Raw genomic sequence first — 10,291 nt, forward strand, 5'->3', positions numbered from 1 at the left:
GGTGTGGCTTCCTCTGCATCGGGGAAACCAAGCGGAGGCTCGGGGACCGCTTTGCAGAACACCTATGCTCGGTTCGCAATAAACAACTGCACCTCCCAGTCGCGAACCATTTCAACTCCCCCTCCCATTCCTCAGACGACATGTCCATCCTGGGCCTCCTGCAGTGCCACAACGATGCCACCCGAAGGTTGCAGGAACAGCATCTCATATTCCGCTTGGGAACCCTGCAGCCCAATGGTATCAATGTGGATTTCACAAGTTTCAAAATCTCCCCTCCCCCTACCGCATCCCAAAACCAGTCCAGCTCGTCCCCGCCTCCCTAACCTGTTCTCCCTCCCACCTATCCCCTCCTCCCACCTCAAGCCGCACCTCCATCTCCTACCGACTAACCTCATCCCGCCCCCTTGACCTGTCCGTCCTCCCTGGACTAACCTATCTCCTCCCTAACTCACCTATACTCACCTTTACTGGCCCCATCCCCGCCTCTTCGACCTGTTTGTTTCCTCTCCACCTATCCTCTCCTCTATCCATCTTCTATCCGCCTCCCTCTCTCTCCCTATTTATTTCAGAACTCCCTTCCCCTCCCCCTTTTCTGATGAAGGGTCTCGGCCCGAAACGTCAGCCTCTCTGCTCCTATGACGCTGCTTGGCCTGCTGTGTTCATCCAGCCCTGCACCTTGTTGTCTCGGATTCTCCAGTGTCTGCAGTTCCTACTACTCTCATTAAATAAACACTTTGCTTTGGTATTGAGCTGTTTTCACATTAAGAACAGAATTTTTCTGTAGTGATGTGCTAATTTTAAAGGTAAGTTCAACAGCCTCTCAAGATCAATTAGGGATGAGCATTAGATGCTGGTCTTGGCAGTGACACCCACATTCCATGAATGATTTTTTACAAAAAATGTCACATTAGTGGCTTCTTGTGTCTTGGCATTCTGCTCACAAGGCTCCTTTCCTATGAAGTTCCTTTAATTGATTAAAATGGATATTTCTTAGTTAAGGAATATTCTCCAGTTCAGGTGCATATGTGAGATTATTTAAATCCAAAATCCTTCAGTTTTTATAAATGCACAATTAGTACATTGTAAATCTCTGTTGTTGTAGGAGTGGGATAGAAATGTGGGTGTGGGGTAGAGGTGGAATATCATATACAAAGTTGAAACATGTATTGAGCTGTTGGTCAAAGCCTGGTTGGAGGAGTAGACTTTGAAGTGGTTGCCAAAATGGCAGAAATATATGGCAAGAGGAATAAATTTTGAAACAGAATTCCAGACTGCATATTGGTGGAAGGCTCTGTTAATGTAGGTTATGCATCATGGTGGGAATCACAAGCAAGCTAGGACTGGGTGGCATGGTGGCTCAGTAGTTAGCACTGCTACCTCACCGTGTCAGGGCCCCAGGTTCAATTGCAGCCTTAGTCAGCTGTCTATGTGGTGTTTTCACATTCTCCCCGTATCTGTGCGGCTTTCCTGCCACAGTACAAAGATGTGTGGGTTAGGTGGATTGTCCAGGGATGTGCAGGCTCGGTGGGGCAGCCACAGGAAATGCATGGATAGAGTGGGATGCTCTTTGGGGAGTTGGAATGGGCTGAATGACCTACTTTCACACTGTAGAGATTTTATGAAGAAAGATCAAAACATACAGATGGTTTTGGCAGGAGACCATGGAAAAAACTGCAGAAGTTTGCTTGCCCAAGTTTATGGTGTGGTTTGTAAAAAAAATGCAAATAAAAGTTTTTGAATCAAAGTGCTGTGGTTACCAGAAGCTCGTTAACAAACACAATGGTGGGTAGGTGGCACAATAGGATATAGGGATTAATGGGTTGAAGGAGGGACAAAACAGTAAGATAGCAGTCACATTGTTTAACGTATAATTCAGGTTCAGACTCATAATAGGATCAAGGAAATGTTTTGACATGTTTATCCAAAGAAGCTGCAAGGAAAGGGAATGAAATTGAGAGCATGGGTGTACAACTTTTGGCAGAAGCATCACCAAGAAATATATTAATTATTAATTTAAAACTTCTGATTTTGTACTTTTTACTCTGCATTCTGATGTCTCTGGGGAGATGTATTTCCATGCTTCGATACACTTCTCCTGATAGGATGATGCACTGTCTGGCCGGTTGAAGCTATTGTGGGAGGCAAAGCATAATGGTCATTACATCAATTTTCTGTAGTGTACTTGGAAATGTTCCTGTTCACAACACATACCAACATATCAAAGAAATACCAACTTGTCTTTATCGAAACAACTTTAGTCTGGGATTATGAATCCTGGTACCCTCCCCATTGTACCCGCCTTATGTAGCTCCAGTTTCAATGGGTGGAATCTCACCAGGGTCTCCATGGTGTGGACTATGGTAAACTGTGTGGTAGGATTGGGTGAAATGTTCAGTGATGCCCATCTTGATGTCAAGATCAGCATGTCACATGTTGTTTGCTTTTCTCAAGTGGATTGATGAGATTCTCATGAGGCAGTGTTAAATTGTCAACTGCTGCTTATTATTGCTTGCTAAATATCCTGTTAAAAAACCAACTCACCACATTAATTTTCTAGTGTGATCTTATCTAAATCACCACGGTAACTGATCTTTGGGAAAACTCAACATGGAAACCAGAATGGGTTCTTGGAACCTTCAACTCACAGCTTGCTCCAAAAGATTTCCATATTGAACACTGGGCATGAATCTTTTTTGAGCACACTCCATGGGTACTCACCATATGTCCACAATCATTGGCATCCAACATGTGTCAGTCTGTAAGAGACCTCATGGTGTATCTCCAATCCACCTACTGGACTCCAATGCTGCACTTCACAGTGCACCAGCAACTATCATAGTGTCCTTGCAGCAACATACAATGTGCTCAGGACATGCATCAGCTCATGGGCAGGACTAGGCTGCATTTCCAGACTCTTCATTCACCTCATAGCACTCACTTACTCTCAGCCTTCCTGGATGCTCATAACATCTCTGCCTTGCATCCTCACAAATAGATGAGAAACACACGCATCTGGAAGCCCAGGACCAACAGACACCTCCAGCAAATGTGGAGCAGCCTCTCAATGTGGAGTCTTCAGCCATAAATGTCCTCATAATGTGGTGAAGAGGCAGAACTATAGTCACTTGTCTTCCATAGAACGCTATGCAACTGAGCAAGGGACAGCAGTGTTAACCTCTGTTTAGAGATGGTGATCAGAATGCCATGTCATGTGTAATAGATCGGACCAAACACCCTCAAAATATATTAAGAAGATAGTCTAGACCTTGGCTTTTTCTTATTTTAGAGATAGGTGTAAGGCATTGTGTTAAGGATGTAATTCGATTTATACACTATAGTTAAAATAAAGACAAAATTAAAAGAAAAGAAACAAATTGGCTTATTTGGAACTCTATCAAAATGCCTAACAAAATATTATAAACTAACTACTACTAATTAAATCTTCCAATATAGTGATATCCCATAAACACACCCTTGGCAAAGGCAAACTGGGTAAAATAGATTGCCTCACATGCAATTCTAATGACAGGAAGAGAACCCCAGCTTTTACCTGTAACAGACAGAAGAACAAGGGCTTTCAAATCCAGCTTCAAGATGCCAGTAACTGCTACTGAAAGCTAAACCAGAATAAATCCTGGTTCTGTGGGAGCTTGACCCCAGCCATTCAGGCTGTTTCTATTGTTCCAACTTTTTAAAAAAAAATACAAGGCCTCACAAGCTGTTTACATTATTAGCTTTGGGGCAGACTGCTCTGCACCCCTGTCTCTATCTTTCTTCATTTAAAAAAAAGGACAAAATTCACTTCTTAATGCCATAGTATGGTCACTCCTCCCTCCTTTTAAAAAAATGAGCCATCAATATACAATAGTACACTACAATATATATACATTATATTGACTTTACGCATGCAAATATTCACTACTTCAGTCTGTGTTCCCTGCCACTGAATGCTTCCAAGTTCTTTCATCAATTACGTTCTCTCATCCTGCTACATGTATAATTGTCAAATTGAATGGCTGCAATAACACTCCATCTAAACAGACTGGTATTTTTATCTTGAAATTTTTCTGAGAACGTTAAGAGCTTATAATCAGTCTGTACAATTGTCTCTGACTCATTACTGGCAATATAAATGTTGAAATGTTGCAACTGCAACACCAAATTCAAGGTCTCCTTCTCAATTATAGAATGTTGTTGTTGATGTTCATTCAATTTTTTGAAAAATATCCAATAGGACTTTCTATCTTCTTGTTGTCTTCTTGCAAGAGTACAGCACCAACACCCACATCACTTGCATTGATAACCACCTCAAATGGCTGTGTAATTAGGTGTGGCTAACACTGGGACAGTAGTTAACACATCTTTCAGGCTGTCAAATGCCTTCTGACAGCTCACCGCCCACTGAAATGTTTTGCATTTCTTCAACAATTCAGTCAATGGCGCAAACGTACTGCAAAAGTTCCATATGAACTTCTGATGAAAACCACTCAGTCCCAAGAATCATAGTACTTCTCTCTTTGTTGATAGTATGGGAAACTCCCCAATAACCTTTGTTTTCACATCCCATGGGGCCATTTGTCTATGTCCAATGAATGGCCCAGGAACATGACATGGGCTGTATGCTACAGGAACTGATTTCTTGAGCTGGTGAATTATTACTGAAGGTTAATACATAACCTGGCACTTTGGAAATGGTCGCACAGACAAGCCCTAGCTTTCAGTGGAGTAAAGAAACAGCTATTATCCTCTAACGTGTTGAAACGCTAAGATCCCAAGCCATATCTGGTATTGACATGCAATGCCCCCCATACGGCTTTGGGGTGGTATTAGCTCATAGGTGGCCCAATGGAGAGGAATGCCCAGAAGCCTATGCATCCAGGACTTTGGCTAATGCAGTGCGTAAATATGGCCAGATAGAGAAGGAAGATTTGGCAGTCATATTTAGAGACAATTCCACCAATAACTTTATGGACAATGACGATTGCTGACAATGGCAATGAATATGAGAGCAGAATAACAATTGACAATGGATCTTATCTGGTTGCCAGTTCATTGAGATCGTGGCATTGCCACATGAATGGTCATTGTCTTCTCCCGGTAGGGTAAGGATTGTCTCCTCATAGAGGAGGTGAATATCAGACACCTTGTCACTCATCCTGGCTCTCTCTGCCTTATTATGGGATATTTTCTTGTGGAATGTATCAAAGAGAGGTATTGAGTGAGATGAAAGTGACTGGCACAGCTCTTAGTGTCGGTGCCGAGTGGAGAAAAGTGGTGAGGTGTGCAGGGTGTGTGAGTATAAAGCACATAGGGCATACAGGATGAGTAGTCTGGGAGATTGGAATCAGAGTGATTGAGGCTAGATGCTTTATGCAATAGTGAACATAGCAGGCTATGGGCCTTGGTTGCATGTGGATGCAGTAGTAGAGATAGTGTGAGGTAGCAGAAAGAAGATCTTCTTCCAGCACTGCTGGGCATTCATCCAAACTGTGGACACCACACTTACCCTGGGACAACAAGGTGCAGGGCTGGATGAACACAGCAGGCTAAGATGCTGCTTGGCCTGCTGTGTTCATCCAGCCCTACACCTTGTTGTCTCGGATTCTCCAGCATCTGCAGTTCCTACTATCTCTGATTCAACACTTACCCTGGGGGCAGCTTTGTACCTGGCTGGCTGGATCTATTCACTGGGACTTCAAGGTCCCTGTTAGTAAAACTTACCTTTGCTGGCCATTTCAGAAGCAATTCCTCCCTTACTGTAACTGTCAATGGCAGTACATGGTGAGCAGGGATTCACCTGGTGCACACTTGGGGTTTAAATATGGCACCAACAGCAGAAATTCCTGAAGATCCCAGCAGTGGCAAGTGCTTCAGCCACACATGACAGCAAGATAGCACAAGCGTGGTGCCATTGAGACATGGTGAGTTCATAAGGAGGTGAGCAATATAACATTGTGCAAAGATAGCTCGCTACAGCTTGCGGAGTGAAATCATGAAATTCCCTGAAACTGACTCTTAGCTGACTTGGTAAATTCTGCCCATGGCTTTTCCTGTACTATTTTGATTTTGATCTTAAATATTACAGGTGGGAATTATTCTGTGGGTTACGTAGCACCTGATTCTACGTCCTTGAAAAACAAGACTTATGTGGACATCTAAGGACCTAAAATGGTGGGTAGAAAGCACATATACACCTCTGACTAGAAATGTGCTATCTATTGTAATAATATTCTTGTGTTGTTTAAATGTAACGCAAATGAGATATGTGGATTCCATTTTCTTGAAGATGTCTGGGTTTATTTACAACTAAACTAATATAGACATAATAGGGTAATCTCCCAACCCAGCCTGTGCCTCGAGTGCTATAGTGCAGAGAGTCTGTGGCCTATGATAACATTTGGGTATTTGGCTCTTACGCATGTTGAGCTGTTAAAGTGACATTAATCTGATTGTGATAATGCAACACCCACCATATTTAGTTATGGTAACCGTGTTCTTTATCCACATTCTGAAACAAGCATTAAGTACTTGCATTTTCTACTATAGCTGCCTGAGGTCTCCTCTCCAAAATTAGTTTGCTCTTTGGTAGCCCACACCATTGTGGCAGCACCCAAAATGGGCATGAGGAATTTCCTACAACCAATAACCAAACTAACTTCTGGGCCGGACTTGAAGAGGAATACTCCAGCTGGCTCCCACTCACTGGTCACCACTCTCACTCTCAATCTCCTCCTTTTACCCATGAATGCATGGGGAAAAGGGTGGGCAGGAAGAACATTGACAAAGGAAACATTAAAAGAAAACTTGCAAGTTAATGAATAATATTGAAAAGTAGCAGCCTGTGATATTGACAAATTACCGGCCATGAAATTTACTGGATAAGTGGCATCCCATCAAACTGCATCATTAGATCTTCCTATCTCTCACTTTAGTCGAAAATTTGCGCACAAATTTCTAGAAGTGTGAGCTGGCAACGGTGAGATCAGTAAAATATCTGGGATCTTGGTGAACGTACAGACTCTTGGTCTATTTCTTAATCCGTGAAATTTATGGGTAGAATACTGAACAGAAGAACAGGTAGGAAAGAGACAGAGTCAATTAGAATCAAATTAGGTACTGAGAAAGGAAGGAAAAGATAAAACAAAAGACTGAATTAAGAAAAGGAAAAATGTGAAAGAAATGAAAGCTAAATTCTTTCAAAAAAATACATTCCTTTTAATTTTTAGAAGCCTTTAAGAATAGCTGGCTACCTGCAAGAACGACACTCCACAATTTCAATTTCCATTTTTGTGCCCAAGAGATTGAACGATCTTGCAGGAACATACATCAAATCATGAAAAAAATGTTTCACTGTTATGCACCACTCTGTGGAGCAATGTATGTGTTTCAACAGCACAAATGCAATAATTTCATGAAACCTGTGGAGCAATTGACAGTAAGCTCAATTTTTCTTGACAGGCTAAAGGGGTAGCTTCACAAATTATCCAGCATTTTGTGGTGAATTGCAATTAATAGGATGTCCCTTTCTCACCATAAATTGTTTGACTTACTGATACACCAATAACAGTGTGCACATTGAACTGTCTTTATTTTTCCAGCAAACTCTGAGCCAATATTTTAATTCTGAATCCAATTGAATTGAAGCTTAAAGCTAAACTTCTCACAGTATTAAGCTGAGGGCAGTTTTCATTCACACAACCAAGTCTGTTATAAGCAGTAACTGTCACATCACCTTTCTTTGTTGTTCACTTCTTCATTCTGTTTTTCAGAGGTTCTAGAATTTTCTATGCAGTCAGCAAATGCAGTAGACGTAACCTAGACAAGAAATATAACCTGATTAATTGCACTCATTCTTCTATTTACAAATATTGCCACAAAGCTTCTCTTGATTCAAAAATGGACACTATAGGGTTCAATGACCTTTCCTGTGATGAGCTTGTTGCAGGGGACATTTATTCAGGACGGACAGTGATGGTTGGGGTCAAGCTGCCCTTCCCCCCCTCCGCTGGCCTGATTAAAACAGTGCTGAGAGTAACATCGTGCCTCTTGGATCCATTCAGGAGGCATTTTATATAGACCCAGGACTCGTTGTGGTTAACTCTCACCTTGGATTTGCAAAAAGCTTGTGATTCTGAACAGACCTTTTGATTTTCATCCATTAGCTTTGTGCCGATATCGGGCGGAATCTTTTCTTTCTCCTCACATTGCAGCGATAAGTAACTGAATATAGAAAGATGGAGAAAGTGTGAAGTTGTGTTTGATAAAGCTGGTAAAATGTAGCTGTTTGAGTACTTTTGGTACTCTCACTTTCACCAGCTAGAACTACTGATCTTTTAAAATGTGATTATCACTGTGGTCAGATGTGTTTTATCTTTTTAATGGTTTCCTCACCTCCCTCTATGCCTGGGGTTTTCCATTTTGGAGGCTACATATGTGGCCGGATGTCTTTCACATTGAGTAAGCCCTTGCCTATACCAGCATGGAAACCTGCCAGATCGAGTGCCAATGAGATACTTTGACACTGACTAATGGGCATCTTGACCAACCAGGTCCCTAGGTTAAGATGTCCTGTCCTGCTTGAAGCAGTCAATTGGTAATGAGCAGCCACTGTGAGCTGTAGCAGTGCATCCAAGGCCTAGGCTATTGGACGAACAACAGGACTAGATTCAGTGAAAAGGCAAGTGATGTGTTGGCGGGGTGGGGGAGGCTAGGTTATTGTGGGCTAGGGGTCATCGGACAGCGGTTTCAGGGGTGTTGGAGGCAAGAGGGTGATTTTCAACGGCCAAATCCCTCCATTATCCATGTCCCATTTGCTTCCAGTTTGAGGTAAATGGGGCTCTACGCCTGCCATCCAACAGGCAGGTGGCTGCCCAATTTTCCCAATCATGAAGGCAGTCACTTTTTATTTTTAACCACCAGGAAGTTGGATAATCAAGCCAGTGGTTGGTGAGGCTCTCAACCTGTTGTTCACTTAAGGGCTTTATCTGGTGGTTTGTCGGAAAGATCAACATTGCACTTCCCTGCCCAGAACCAAATTGTCAGCTGGCAGGGATTGGGCAGGTCTTCCTGGTGCCAATCTCGCCAATTATTTTCCCCTCCCTCCACCTTCCTTGACATTTCTAGAGAGAGCAAAACCCCCCATACTTTTTTTTAAAATCAGACAATTAAGAGAAATAACTCGCTGCTCGGTCTCTGCTGTAATCACTAGGATATAGAATCATAGAATCCCTACAGTGTGCAAACAGGCCCTTTGGCCCAAGAAGTCCACACTGACCCTCAGGCCATCCCACCCAGACCCCTCCCCCTACAACCCACCTAATCTACACATCCCTGAACACTATGGGCAATTTAGCATGGCCAATCCATCTAACCTGCACATGTTTGGACTGTGAGAGGAAACACACACAGACACTGGGAGAATGTGCAAACTCCACACAGACAGTCGCCCAAGAGGTGGAATCGAACCCTGGTGCTGTGAGGCAGCGGTACTAACCACTGAACCACCATGCCGCCCCCACTCAAGAGCAGCCTTGTATTTTCCTGCCCACTATTTCCCTCTACACACTATTGAGAAGTTGTGCCACATTGCACAGTACAGTACAAGTAATACATCTACACACAAACCTCAACTTCCCCATCTCAGCAGGTTGGAGACTGTCCCGATCAAGTGTTGACATGAGACGTTTTCCTTTAATCTGAATGGACTCCCTGGAAAACAGATCTAGGAGTCAGGCTTGAAAGTTGGTTGGCTGCATATTAAAAAGAAACAACTTCTTTAAAAGGAGTTGCTTCTGTCCCTGATCATTACGCAAGTAGAATGGCAGTAAGTGCATAGCACATGTTCTGAGATGTGTGCAACAACTGACCATGCGAAAGACTCTGAGATAACAAGGTGCAGAGCTGGATGAACACAGTAGGCCAAGCAGCATCAGAGGAGCAGGAAGGCTGATGTTTCGGGCCTAGACCCTTCTTCAGAAATCTATGCTTTCCACGTTGTTTTCTTTCCTGTTAAAACTAGCCTTCTTCATCTTAGTCAACTTATTATTGCACATACAGATAGAAATATAAATCAGTGCCATCGCAACATGGTTAGCCTTAATATATTTGTGTTAAGTGTCATATACTACAATATGCAGGATCATTACAAAATACGAGTTTAAAATCCTATTTTGATTTGAACACAGAATGTGGCTTACTGGAGCTGAATGCTGCATAATTTAAAGGATTAATTTTAAAAATCCTATCACACTCAAAAAATTAGTTAGGAAGTGAACTTTTAAGTTATTCTTAA

This window comes from Rhincodon typus, chromosome 10 (assembly GCF_021869965.1).
Source record: "Rhincodon typus isolate 14 chromosome 10, sRhiTyp1.1, whole genome shotgun sequence".
Classification (NCBI taxonomy): domain Eukaryota; kingdom Metazoa; phylum Chordata; class Chondrichthyes; order Orectolobiformes; family Rhincodontidae; genus Rhincodon; species Rhincodon typus.